The 13,708-nt window shown below is 33.4% G+C and overlaps 1 long non-coding RNA gene across 3 annotated transcripts in view; it reads left to right on the forward strand.

The window, feature by feature from the left end:
- The first annotated feature begins 234 nt into the window (after positions 1-234).
- The window catches only part of LOC140700471 (uncharacterized), a 165,494-nt gene continuing 152,020 nt past the window's right edge, over positions 235-13,708 (forward strand). For all 3 annotated transcript variants that reach the window (XR_012078872.1, XR_012078881.1, XR_012078878.1), the window contains exons 1-2: positions 235-376; positions 9,857-9,970. This is a non-coding gene — a long non-coding RNA (uncharacterized lncRNA). The remainder of the gene's footprint in view (positions 377-9,856; positions 9,971-13,708) is intronic.

Raw genomic sequence — 13,708 nt, forward strand, 5'->3', positions numbered from 1 at the left:
GATCATCATTCTCTCAGTCACTTAATAATTAAAAATATTATAGTTATTTGAATAAACAAAGCCTGAAAAAGTTGTTACTTTTAATTTAAAAATTATAGCTGATTTCTTGATAAATTTTAATTGCATTTTAAAATCTGCATAATCTCATCTTCTCAAAACATCTAAAAGACTGAAACTCCTAACCTTTCATTTCTAACCTATTAAATATTTTGGTGCATTCTCTTACAGATTTCTGCAAGTTTATTCGTTGTTGCCTAGTCTAACCAGAAATATATGAGATATCTCCATGAGTGATAAGGAGTAAGAATCTTTCAATTCTCTTTCAAAATCCCAAAGAAGTATATAACCCAAGGAACAGAGAGAAAACTCCCAAGATGTGAGTTTATTTCCCACCCAAACATAGAACAAATATGTAACTAAAGGCTGTATATCCCAGCAGTGAGGTTACTGGGGGAAGAAATTTCACGTAGAATGGAAAATGGGAATTAGAGGTTGGGGAAGGGCATTAAGAGAGATGGCTTTTAATCTGCGGTTCTAATGAGTCTGATCTCTGTCATCCTAAATTTATCTGTTAAACTCTGTTGATTAGAAGGCAAGTCTAATGAAGCCAAGGTCTAGGGTCTGAGAATTTGGACCCACAAGTATAATTCCTCCATAAGAATAAGACATTATGTTGGAACAAATCAAGAGCTATGCTAGAAGACTTACTTGGTAGTTATTAATATAACTTCTTTGATGGCTACACACATCAGCTTATTGTAATTATACTAATAGACACTGCTATCAGTTATAAACAAGCTCCTTGCTAATATAACAAAAATACATTAATCAGATATACAATTTATATTACCAAACTCATTTTATTTGGATTACAACTGGTAGAAGAACTTCTGGAGGAAATATTTCATATAAGAATTTTAAAACTGAATGAGAGGGAAGGATATAGCTTAAGTGGTAGAGTGCATGCTTAGAACGCATAGGGTTCTGGGTTCAATCCCCAGTACCACATCTAAAAATAAATAAATACACCTAATTACTACCCCCCCAAAAAAACTAAAAAAAAAATAAATAAAAATTAGAACTATACTTCAATAAAAAATTTTTTAAAAATGAATGAAATCTTAAATTTGTGTTTCATAACATTGGGAGTAGAGAACTAAAATCAGAAGAACACTTATATACTAACTTTTCTTAAGGAACACATGTAACTTAACTTTACTTAAGGAACTTTACATAAGGAATAGATAGAAATGTTTAATGTACTAAAAATTATCACCAAGGTGACCAGGCACTAAATAAACGTAGAGAAACATTCATAAGTTTACTAAATACAGTATGGACAGTTATTGTTGTATAAGTTATATGTTATGTAATTATCAACTGCTTCTAAAACAAAATTATATGCAAGAATTTAGTAATAATAAATATTATGGGATTTATAAGAAGAAAAAAAATTTTTTTCAGAGATATAACTGAAAATTTGCTAGGAAAATAGAAACTCCTAGATGGAAATTTTGAATATTATAAAGATTTAAAATCTTTTCAAATTAATATTTAAATTTAATAATTTTCTAGTCACAAGCCCATGTGATTTTTTTGGTGACATGATGAAGTCATACTAAATAAAGTTAACCTGGAAGTATAAATAGTTTAGATATTTAAAGGACACTTATTCTAGTAAATATTAAAATATATTTAACCAAAAATCAATTTATCAGACACACACACAAATACACACACATACAATGTATAAACATAGCCTAACATGTATTTCATTGAGTATAGGATGAAAGTGGTCATAAAATCAGTGGGGGAAAACCAGATTGACTGATAATTGACACTTGGAATTATGATAAATATTTGAAAAGCTCAGGTTCTAGCCACACTTCACAGATGTAAATTGCAGGAGCAGATGTAAATTGCAGGAGCATTAACACTGAAATGTAAAATTTGAAAACCTAGAAGTTCTGAACTAAAAAGTTGATGACTCTTATCTTGGAACGTGAAAGTTCTTTCCATACATAAAAGCAATGAAAGAAATTACTGAGAACAACATCCACAACAGAAGAGGTGGGTCTGACTTAACGTTTAAATATTGTTTTATCAATACACATAATAAATAAGAATGTCAAAAAACAAATCTAGGAAAAATATCTGCCTAAATAAAGCAAGTCAAGAGTTTTTTTTTTTTCATAAATAAAGTACATTTATGATTCAATAAGAAAAGCATTATAATCCCAAAAGAAAGATGGTTGAAACACCCAGAACAGTCATAGAAAGAAATGTTAATTTCTGTTTATGAACATATGGCACACATATATGAACTTTCTCAATATAATTTTGTATTTTTTTCTGAAGTTTCTATGATGAGAAAAACTCAAATTATCAATGTAAAGAGTATGAAATATAAGATAAAATTAAAATGAATGTTAATTTTGCATTATTCCAATTTAACTCAGCAAAATATATTTCTTTCTTTACACTTGATTATGATATTCACATTATTTTCTACTCAAAGCTAATGAACCAAGAAAATGCAATTGGCATGCTTTTTCAGCCAGCAATATGTTTCACCTCAGAAAACAAACACATTCTTTGTAGCTGTAATAAACTTCAAAATTTTGCAAAATGGTACTAGTAAGACCTTTAACAGAAATTTGTCTCAATCAGTACAAGCTTACTTTATCTTTAGTAGTCTTGATTAAAGCAGTATATCTGAATCATGTTTGCATATTTATTTATTTATGCTTGAAAACTTCAAATATATGTAAAATTTATACTGCTAATTAGTTATAAACACCTGTCAGAGAGACAGGTATTAATCTGGGTCTGGCTTCTTTTCAGGACACCACATTAATATTCTTACCTACTTTGCAGGATGAGAAGGAAAATATGGGTTTACATGAAGCATAAATATAAAAATTACAAGTACATTTGAATCTACAGCATTTTTATACTGCATGGAACATACATATCTCTGTGTACCTATTAAACTACAGATAAGTCAGAGGTACATATATCTTCCTTCTAATTCTATATTCATTAGACATCAAACCAATCATCATAATAATTCTTCACATTTGTAGTATGTTCAGCAATAGTGACCTTCGCAGTGATTGACCTCTAGAGTTAACTCTGATAGTCTTAACTGAGGATTTCTCCAGTTTGCAGAGGAAAATGTTTAGGGTAACAGAAGTTATGCGATTTGTTCCTGAGACTCCTGAGCGAAAGAGCTAAACTCCAGTCTCCTTATGCTTAGTTTGGTGTTTTGAGTCTTTAGCCGATTTTAAATAAAAGGCTTTAGTTAATAATCTTTCACTTAATGCTATCCTTGATAGCACGAAATTTAGCAGACTGGAACATCGTTGAGCTGCAAAGTGGTCCAGTTTTTCCCCATTATTTCGGGAATGTGCTAACATGCTGATGAACAACACTGTCATCAAGGTTCTCTTGGTGACACTCAGGGATCTTCCTACAGACATTTATTTATACCTGTGAGGAAGTAGTTCTCACATCACTTACCCTTTCAAGTAGGTTTTTGCATACCTACTATTAGCCCAGTTCTTTTTAGGTCCAGAAGATAGTGATATTAATAGGCAGGCTTTTAACAAAGATTGGCATACAGAACATTAACTATAATTATTGCCAAGTGATTTGAAGGAGAAATACAGAATGCTATGAGAACTTGTAATGAAGGGACTAGGTAAATTTTACATTCAAACCTGAACGTTGTTTAGCTATCAGCCATGTGAGTGAGGTTTGGGGCTGGGGCTGGGGCTGGTGTGTGAGAGAAGGGAAGAATATTTTAGACTAAGGAAATGTCATATGAGACCCTAAGGTGGGAAGAGCGACGGTGACTTCAAGAAATAGCAACCAAAATGGCTTAGGTATAATGAACAAAGGGAAATTAATGACAAAATTATGGGAGACACATAGTTAAGGGCGATGTCATTTCAGAAATTATATGCTTGGACATAAATAGAAAAAAGAGGTTTGAATAAAATGCAACCACTTGTTTGACACAAGGGTTAGACTGAGTTATTCCATGATCTGGCAGGGCACAAAATTGACAGTTACCACAAAAGGTTTCCAAATGTGTACCAAGCTCTACTGGGGCCACTTAGTTCTAGATTAGACACTGATTCCAGAACCCTTAAGAAATAAGGTCTCTGCCATAGTCAACAGATGAGAAAAGAATATATTGGATGTTTCATTCTTGCTTTAGCACAGGTGAACATAATCTTGAACTTTGGGCACTGTCAAAAGACTTTGGGTGTTACCAGAGGTTAATGTTAATATCAGGTTACCTGGAGGTTGTCAAAGTTTATACTTGCTTTATGTGCCTGCTACGGATTTTCAAGTATTAGCTCAATTTTACAATCCTCCTCATGAGAGCTTGGCTGTTACTTCACTTGTTAGATTATGAATTCCTTTCTTCTATACCCTAATTGAAAATTGAAAAAAAAATCAAAATCCTATAGCAGTGCTTAATTTGAAGGGTTCTGTTCAATAACCCTGAATTGGCCACACACTAAAATGTCACCCTGTCGTATCGATGTTTTCTTCCGGACATCTGATCCCCCAAATACTCCTCGTGGTTCACCAGGTGAAACATTTATTATTTGAAAAGAGAACGACAGTGAGAAGTGTTTGTCAGCTTTTTTAAAGCTATGAGAAAAAGAGCAGCTACTGTTTCCCCTGCTCAGCTATTTGTGTCACATAGGGAGGATGAGGTGGGAAACCTCAAAGAGATGTTATCTTGTGCTTTTTGTCTTCACTTCATTCCTCAGCACCCCGGGCTCTTCCTTTTTTAACATACACAACCAATAGCTTCCAAGTCATTTAATATTTTAAAGGAATTAATATTTTAGTTAGCAATGGATCAAGCTACTAAACTGAATCTTGGCTTGTAGACTAATGGATTGAATTCGGTCCAGGTGAATGGTGACCAGACTTGTTGCTCTCCTGGGGGGAAAAAAAAGAAGGCAGACAAAAGCTGCTCCATAAATGGAGTCCTGGTTAATGATCTCACCCTCAGTAAAGTATGCAGTCCTTATGTCACTGGCACTTTCGGACGATAGTTTTCTTTTTTAAAGGGACCATTTACAACCGTTCCTTTCAATGACCATGTGTTTGTTTAGAAAAGAAACACATTTCCCCCCCTGGTTAGCCTCTAGTGATAATGAGGGACATATGTGAGATGGTGTTAACTCTATACTCAAGACCAATGTCATTTGTAGAGACACTGTCTCAATCTATCCCATATTTAATTTCTTCTCTTCCTCAAACTTGGGGCTAGAAGAGTCTGTAAACCTAGAGTGAACAATAATAAGGCCAATATTAATAATTGCTCTCTTTCTAGTTGTTACTGGTAATTTTTCTTGCTAATTTTTTAAGCTACTCCTAATTTTTAATTACCATAATTATAACCACTTCCTAAAATCTCCCTGTTTAGATTTTTCTCCTATGCTTCACTTTATTCACGACTGCTTTCTGTATAGGGTGACCATATGTGCCAATTTGTCTGGACTAAGTTCTCATTATTCCTGTTTCACTAAAAAACATCCTAGTTTGGATGATTAGAAATTTACAAATATCTGAAAGTCGAGATATTCAGACTTGGCTGCGGGCACTAGAGGACGATGCAGTGTAGGTGGCACTGCCACCAACACTGAGAAAAAGTTCCTGACTTGCTGAAGCTGGAAATTCGATGCTCTTTTTTGTTTGTTTGTTTGTTTATATATTTTTATTGAATTATAGTCAGTTTACAATGTTGTGTCAATTTCTGGTGTACAGCACAATGCTTCAGTCATACATGATCATACATATATTTGTTTTCATTGTTTTTCACCATAAGTTACTACAAGATATTGAATAATTCCCTGTGTTATATGAACTTGTTTGTTTTATATATATATATATATATATATATACATACATACACACACATATATATTAGTTAGTATCAGCAAATTTTGAACTCTCAATTTATCTCCTCACCCACTTCCCCCCTGGTAACCATAAGTTTGTTTTCTAGGTCTGTGAGTCTGTTTCTGCTTTGTAAATTTTTGTCTTTTGTTTTTTAGATTCCACATATAAGTGATAACATATGGTATTTTTTATTTCTCTTTCTGGCTTGCTTCACTTAGAATGAGAATCTCCAGGTCCATCTATGTTATTGCAAATGGCATTATTTTATTCTTTTTTTATGACCGAGTAGTATTCCATTGTATACCACAACTTCTTTATCCAGTCATCTGTCAATGCTCTTGCTGGAACCTTTCCTGATACAGTCACTGCAAGTTGGATTTTGCTAAGCACCCTTTCCAGAATGTATTTCTTGCAACACTTGTTTGATCATACTTTTAAACCCATTTTACAGAATTACTTCTGACTGACAGACCCTAGAGACAAGGAAGGCTGGGCAAGTGAGCTTAAACTTCTACAGTTGTATGAGTCATGAGGACATAATATAGGATATTCCACAAACCTGTGAAAATCATTCCAAACCTGGGGATTCAATAATCACAACAGTTTATCATCAAAATTGTTCCAAATTCATGCTCCAGTCTATATATAGGTAGAAAAGGAGAAACCAGGAAAGAGTACAAAGGATGCTTCAAATGAGCTGTAAAGTTTAATTTCTCACAAGAAATGTCTGAATGCAAGAGAACAAATAAAAAGCCACATGAAAACAATAAATAAATGAACAAAACAGAGACATTGACTACCAATGAAGCCCTGCCTCTTAACAAAGAATCCAGATCTAGTGTAAAGCTGTGGATTTGAATTTTGTATTACAATGGCTTAATAATAAAACTAGTTTCTATTTTTATAAAAATTCAGAGAAAACCACAAACTATTTCTCACAGTTCTCCAAGTAATTGATCTGTCATGTACATAGAAATCCTAAAACTACTCTTAAAAATCATTTGGATCTAAGGAAAGAAAGGGTCTTTGGAGATAGATGCCCTGAGGATTTTAAGGTAGATTCTCCCCTTACCTCTTGCTGACAGGTCTCTGACTTTTCCAAAATTTTTCCAGGTTGAAGAGTAGGTGATATGGGGGGTGGGGAGACTTTTGTTGTGAAACAAGAAGACAATAAGTCAAATATTAATCATGTTAAATCATGATTACTAAGGCAGATAATGGTAGATGCCTACCCAGTATTCATTTGCTCTTTTTTTCATTGGCAGAAACTGATTATTGTTTGGGATTGCTAAGTGCGCAACTTGAAAAAGGCTGTTTCCCTTGAAATTAGGGCTGGTCCTGTGACACAGTCTCACCCTATGAGAAAGAGGTAGAAGGAAGTTTTTATTCTTCAGGCCCTCCAGAAGGTGAAGTGGGGGCAGCATAGCAGAACGGCTCTGGCTTCTTGTTTCAGAGTTAAATCATTTTCTCACTCAAAGCTTGGAGATTTGAAGGAAACTGATGGGAGGAGAGGGTATACTCAGTGGTAGCATGCACAAGGTCCTGGGTGCAATTCCCAGTACCTCCATTAAAAAGTAAAAGAAATAAACCTAATTACCTCCCCCCAATAAAAATTTTTAAAAATTAGAAAGAAAAAGAAACTGATGGGTAAGAGAAGCAGCAAATATGCAGACATAAACTCTACAGAGTCCTATGCTATCCATATGGATAGGAACTAGTGTTAATGAGTAACAGTTAGAAATCATGAGGTTCTTGCTATACTATTTTCATTAAATGAAATCCTACTTGATTCTCAAATGCTAAGATAATGTACTTTTCTCAGTTAAGAACATCAATCCCACATTCCCAGCATTTGTTCAATAAGCAGACATCAAAAAATGAAGAGAACAGTGCTCCATATATTTTTGCATCTCCTTTATGACAAATATTGGCAACAACCATTCAATATCTGCAAACAGTAATGGATTGGGAAATTTGCCAGCAGTCCTCAGTATCAATTGTGGCTTTAATCTGGTTTAAACCACGAGTTATTTTTCAGGTTGTAGCAGCCTGTAAATTATTGCTCCATTAAAGTGGTACAGTTAAGCCTACGAACATACTTTTACAACCAATAAATATGCTGTCTTGTGCATCATTTAGGACATTACTAGAAGCATTTTGTATTGATATAGTAGCAAGATATTTCACTGGTATAAAGCAGTACATCTAACATTTTTGCAAATTGTTTAAAAACAAAGGAATATGCTCTCTCTTGCTGGAATGCACTGCATTATAGTATTTTATAAGTTATTTTCTCTTCAAATACACTCAGTATTATAATAGAATAAAAATCGTTCTTTTCTTAGCTAAATTTGAGTAACTCTAGTGCCATGGCATGTGTTCTATTACAGTGTTATTTTTACGTGCTGCTTATTAGCTGCATTAAAGTTTTATTTGATTTTTTTCAGAAAATATATTTTGATAAAAACTTTATCAAAATCTAGATGAACTATGAAATTTTAAAATATGAGTATTCTTTCTCTACATTAATGTTCCATTTATGTTTATAAATATGCTGTTAAATTTACAGACAGTTCTTAGCAATGGCATTTTTATTGCTTCCTAAGAAGTAGAAAACAAAATAGTGACTGCTGAAAAGTTGCATATTGTGGTGAAGGTACAGTAGAACTGTATTTTATTATTTTAGGATCTAAATTTGAAAGCAAGGCTTTGAAGTATATATAAAAGTACCATGAAGCTCATTTTCTATTATTATATTTTTGAAAACAAATTCCCTATACATTTATTAGGTTAAGCTTGTTTGCTATTCAAAATCTTTCTACTTGTTTGTTGAATTGATAAATCAACTTCTGAGAGAGGTGTGCCGAAATCTACTACAATGATAAATGTGTCAGTTTCTCCTTGCAGTTCTGTTAGTATTTACCTTATATACTTTAATGTCTTATAATAGGCTCAAAAATATAAAATTGTTATATTTTCTAATGAATTTTACATCTTTGTACTAATACTTTCTTTAATTCTAACTTACTGATACAAATATAGTTACACTAGCTTCTTCTTAACCTTTTGCCTGCAATACTGTTTTAAATTATGTATTTTTAATGTTTCTGTGAGTGTACCTTTGCTAAGTTTTTCTTATTAGCATTGTCTACCTATATTAAAGCTGACTAAAAAAGAAATTGAAAATATGAATATATCTAATATCTGTATCTAAAGCCCTATATCTAATTGAAATTGCTAAGAAAACTTTCTTATAAAGAAAACTCCAGGCCATGATGGTTTCACAGATAAATTCTATCAAAAGTTTCAGGAACAAGTAATACCAATCTTATAAAAAGTCTTTCAGAAAATTCAGAAGGACGAAATCTTTTCTAATTTACTTTATAAACCCACATGATGATAGCCATACCTGATATTACAAAACCATATATTTCTTGACATTACAAGAAAATTACAAATCACTGTTGCTCAACCACATAGATACAAAAATGCTCAATAACCTATATGAAAGAATAAATACATCATGAACAGGTGGGATTTATCACAGAAATGCAAAATTCTTTTAATATTCATAAATCAAACAATGTAATTTACCATCTCAATATAATTTGCATCTGAATAGATACAAACAAGTTATTTGACATAATTCTACATTCTTTCATGATCAAATACCTCAGCTACCCAGAAACTGATGAGATCTTTACAATGTATTAAAGGACATTTGTTATGGACTGAATTGTGTTTTCTCCCAAATTCATATTTTGAAGTCCTCACTCCAAATGTGACTGTATTTGGAGAAAGTGCCATTAGGAGGTAATTAAGGCTAGATGAGGTCATAGGGTGGGGCCTTAATCAGTTAGGATTTTTGGCCTTATAAGACCAGGAAGAGACCTCTCTCTCTCTCTCTCTCTCCCTCTCTGCACAGAGGAACGGCTGTGTGAGGACACAGTGAGAAAGTGCCAGCTGCAAGCCAGGAAAGGGCTTCACCAGGAACCAACCTTGCTGGCACCTTGATCTTGGACTTCCAGCGTCCACAACTGTGAGTAAAAAAAGATCTTCTATTTAAGCCACCCAGTCTGTGGTACTTTGTTACAGAGACCAAGTCCACGTATATAGCATCTATAAACGTCTATGGTAACCTCATCCTAAATAGTGATGTACTGAATATGTTTCCTCTAAAAAAAAAATGGGCAGAGATGTTAATTCTTACCATTTTGGTTCAACATGAGATTGGAAGACCCAGCTGGTACAATAAGGAAAGGAAAAAAAAATGTTGACGATTGTCTTTATTCATGGACAGTATGAGAGTCTGCATAGAATATTCTAAGTAATCCACTACAATACTGGTACTAAATTTCTAGAACTAATCAGTGAACTTAGCAAGACTATAGGATACAAAATCAATATACAAAATTCAGTTTTATTTTTATTATAGCAACAGTTGGAAAAAAGAAACATAAATAAACAGTAAAATTTACAATAGCATCCAAAACTTCCACACTACAAAAATACAAGCTTTGTTGAAATCAAAGTTCTAAATAACTGGAGATACATACATATATCTTATAGATTATAGAAGTCTCAATATTGTTATCATTTCTCCTCAAATTGATCTATAGATTTTAAAAATCCAGTCGAAATCCTGGAAACATTTTTAATAAAAATGAATAAATTAATTCTGAAATATATGGGAATGTAAAGATCTAGAATACCTAAACACTTCTGATAAAAATAATAAAATTTGAGGATTTATCCTACCTGACTTTAAGACTTACCAGGCTACATTAAGCAATACAGTGTGGAATTTGTGTAACGACAAATGTCATTAAATCTGAATAGAGAGCCCAGAAATAGAGCCACATGTATGCAATTTAGTTGATTTTTGACAGTCACTGTACTAATTAAAGATAAAAGTATAAACTTTTCAAGAAATTGTACTACCAAAACTGGATTAACACACAAAAGAACATTAACTTCATGCCAAAGCTCATAAAACATGAAAATTAATTTCCAAAGAATCATAGACCTACGTGTAAAAGCTAAAACTGTAATATTTATGGATAAACATAGAGAAAATCTTTGTAATCATGGGATAAAGTAAGGTTTCTTAGACAGCACAAACAAGCCAAGCCACATACATAGAAAACAAACTTATGGTTAGCAGGGGGAAAAGGGAGTGGAGAGGAATATATTGAGAGTTTGGGATTTGCAAATACTAACTACTATCTATAAAACAGAAAAACAGCAAGGTCTTACTGTATAGCACAGAGAACTATATTCAATACTTTGTAATAGCATATAATGAAAAAGAATATGAAAAGGAATGTGTATATATATGTATAAATGAATCACTATACTGTACATGAGAAATTAACACAACATTGTAGATCAACTATACTTCAATAAAAAACAAAACAAAAAATACTAACCTAGCAGAAAGATAAAAATGTGTAGATGGACTTCCCGTTTGTACAGACCTAATCTGTGTTACCTATTTTCCTGCAACGCACACGGTTGAAATGTTTACCTCAAATGGGGAAACTTGAAGGAAATAAACTCTGGGTCTGCCTGATCCTGGACCCGGGTCCTGTGGTCCTACAACCTTCGCTTGCTGCTCTGTGCGTCTGTTCCCCTTCATATGCACTGAGACACTGTTTTGAATTTATACAGTGCTGATTCTTCTGATTTCATGTAACAGTGTTTGTTGTGAAAGGGGAATGACAAAGTATGTGCTCACAAAACCACCTTAATTGGAAGTTTCAGCAGTCTTTTTAGACAAATTACTTGACAAAGTCCTAAGTGAGAAAGGAAGAAGGCACATTCTCCTCTGTGGATAAAAGCATGAAAGCCACTTGGATCACAAAGGTGTGGGTCGTGGGAGAGCCACAGGGCAGAGATGTGAGCGTGGGTGCTGGGTTGCTTCAAAGTAACCAGATCAAGGGGGTCATAAGGAGGAAACAACACACATTTGTCAATTTCATAATTTAGTCCAAGGCTACCTTTCAGTTGTTCAGGGTTCTTTGCACTGCTCTGCAGTTTGGACCACATCCCCATCAACTGCCACAGCTTTGAATCCAGAATGACAGCACAGATTATAAAATGAAGGAAAGCAGTAACGACCATCCAAAATTAGCTGATTAGTAAATAGCACTTTATCCAAAACCTTTTTAGTTACTCAAACATTAATACTGTTAAGTTTAAAATGTTTGACTTCAGCCCAAAAGTAGAATTTTTTTAATGCCATTAGGGTAATCAGTTGAGTAATTTTTGAAAGAAGAAAAACATGAAAAATATACACTTCCTCCTGCTTCAAAGTTGGCATGCTGTTTCTGCATGCCAGCAGTGGAAAGAAAAAAAAAATCCCTAAGCTTTCCGTGATCATAGGGTTTGGAGAAGAATACTTCTAAACAACCACGTTTCTGAAGTAGGCTAAAAATATTTCCACTTACTTGCTATTAGATTTACATATCTTGGGGGAGACAAGTGTTACCAAATCACAAACTCATGCCTTTGTGTTTTGAAAAAAAGCAGGTAATGACCACATTTTCTACTTGGCAGGTCCAGGAGTAAATTACTCATTTGTCCCCCTTATCATTTTTATTCAAGCTAAAAATAATGATTAAAATAAGCTAGTAAAGCAAACTTGAAGGAAAAGCTTGGAAGGGAACAGCACTGCTGATGTGGTAGAGGATGCTCTAGAGTGCTCATATCTGTGTCTGAGTAGTGCAAATGTTTTTGTTATTGACATGGGTGCTTCAGTACTATTTCTGGGATATCTCTGTATAAATCTTGGTGTGAGTATTGGATACCTGAAGAAATAGGCTCAAAAATTTGCATTTGAATATCAACAAGACGTGATTTTAGTACCCTTGTCCGTATGGATCTCTATGAATATTTTTATTGTGCTAAATATTCTTTTAATTTGTCTTAACGTTTGTATGGCTGGGTGCATTTGTTTCCTATTGGTGTACTAATAAATTATCCCAAACCCAGTGACTTAAAAAAAAAACCTCACACATTATTCTACATTTCTGGATGTCAGAAGTCTAGAATGGGTTGGCAGGGCTCTGTGTTCCTTCTGGAAGCATTAGGGAGGAATCGTTTTTCTTGCCTTCTCCAACTTCTAGGAACTGCTCACAAATATATCCTTAGTTTGTGTCCCAACCTCTGCTTTTTCCTCATATTTCCTTCTTTATTAATCTGACCCTACTTCATCCCTCTTGTAAGAACCTTTGTTAATGACAATTACATTCAGCTCAACAATTTAATGGGCAGAATAATCTTCTCATGTCCAGATTTTTAACTTAATCACATCTGCAATGTCCTTTTGGCCATGTAATATGACATCTTCGCAAGTTCTGGCAATTAGGATATGAACATATTTGGGTGGTGCATTATTCTGTCTGCATGCAGAGGATTCAGTATTAGGATATCTGTGACTACGTTTTTAAAAAAAATGTAAAATATGTATTTTTAAAGAAAACAAATGCAGTATAGATATAAATCAACAAAATGAAGAAAATTAAATAAACTTAAAATTTCATCTTCTGGAGTTAGCTACCATTGATGTATCTTATACATCTTCTCAGATTATTTATTGGGTACATACCTGCTCACACATATTATTTTATAAAAATTGAGAAGTATTGAATATTTATTGTAACTGCTTTTTTTGACATAACAATATTATTAGGAATATTTTTCATTCTAATAAATATTTGCCTTTAGCATTTTTACTAGTCAAATATGGTTCCTTTGTGTATCTCTGTACTGATTA

This window comes from Vicugna pacos, chromosome 2 (assembly GCF_048564905.1).
Source record: "Vicugna pacos chromosome 2, VicPac4, whole genome shotgun sequence".
Taxonomy (NCBI): Eukaryota; Metazoa; Chordata; class Mammalia; order Artiodactyla; family Camelidae; genus Vicugna; species Vicugna pacos.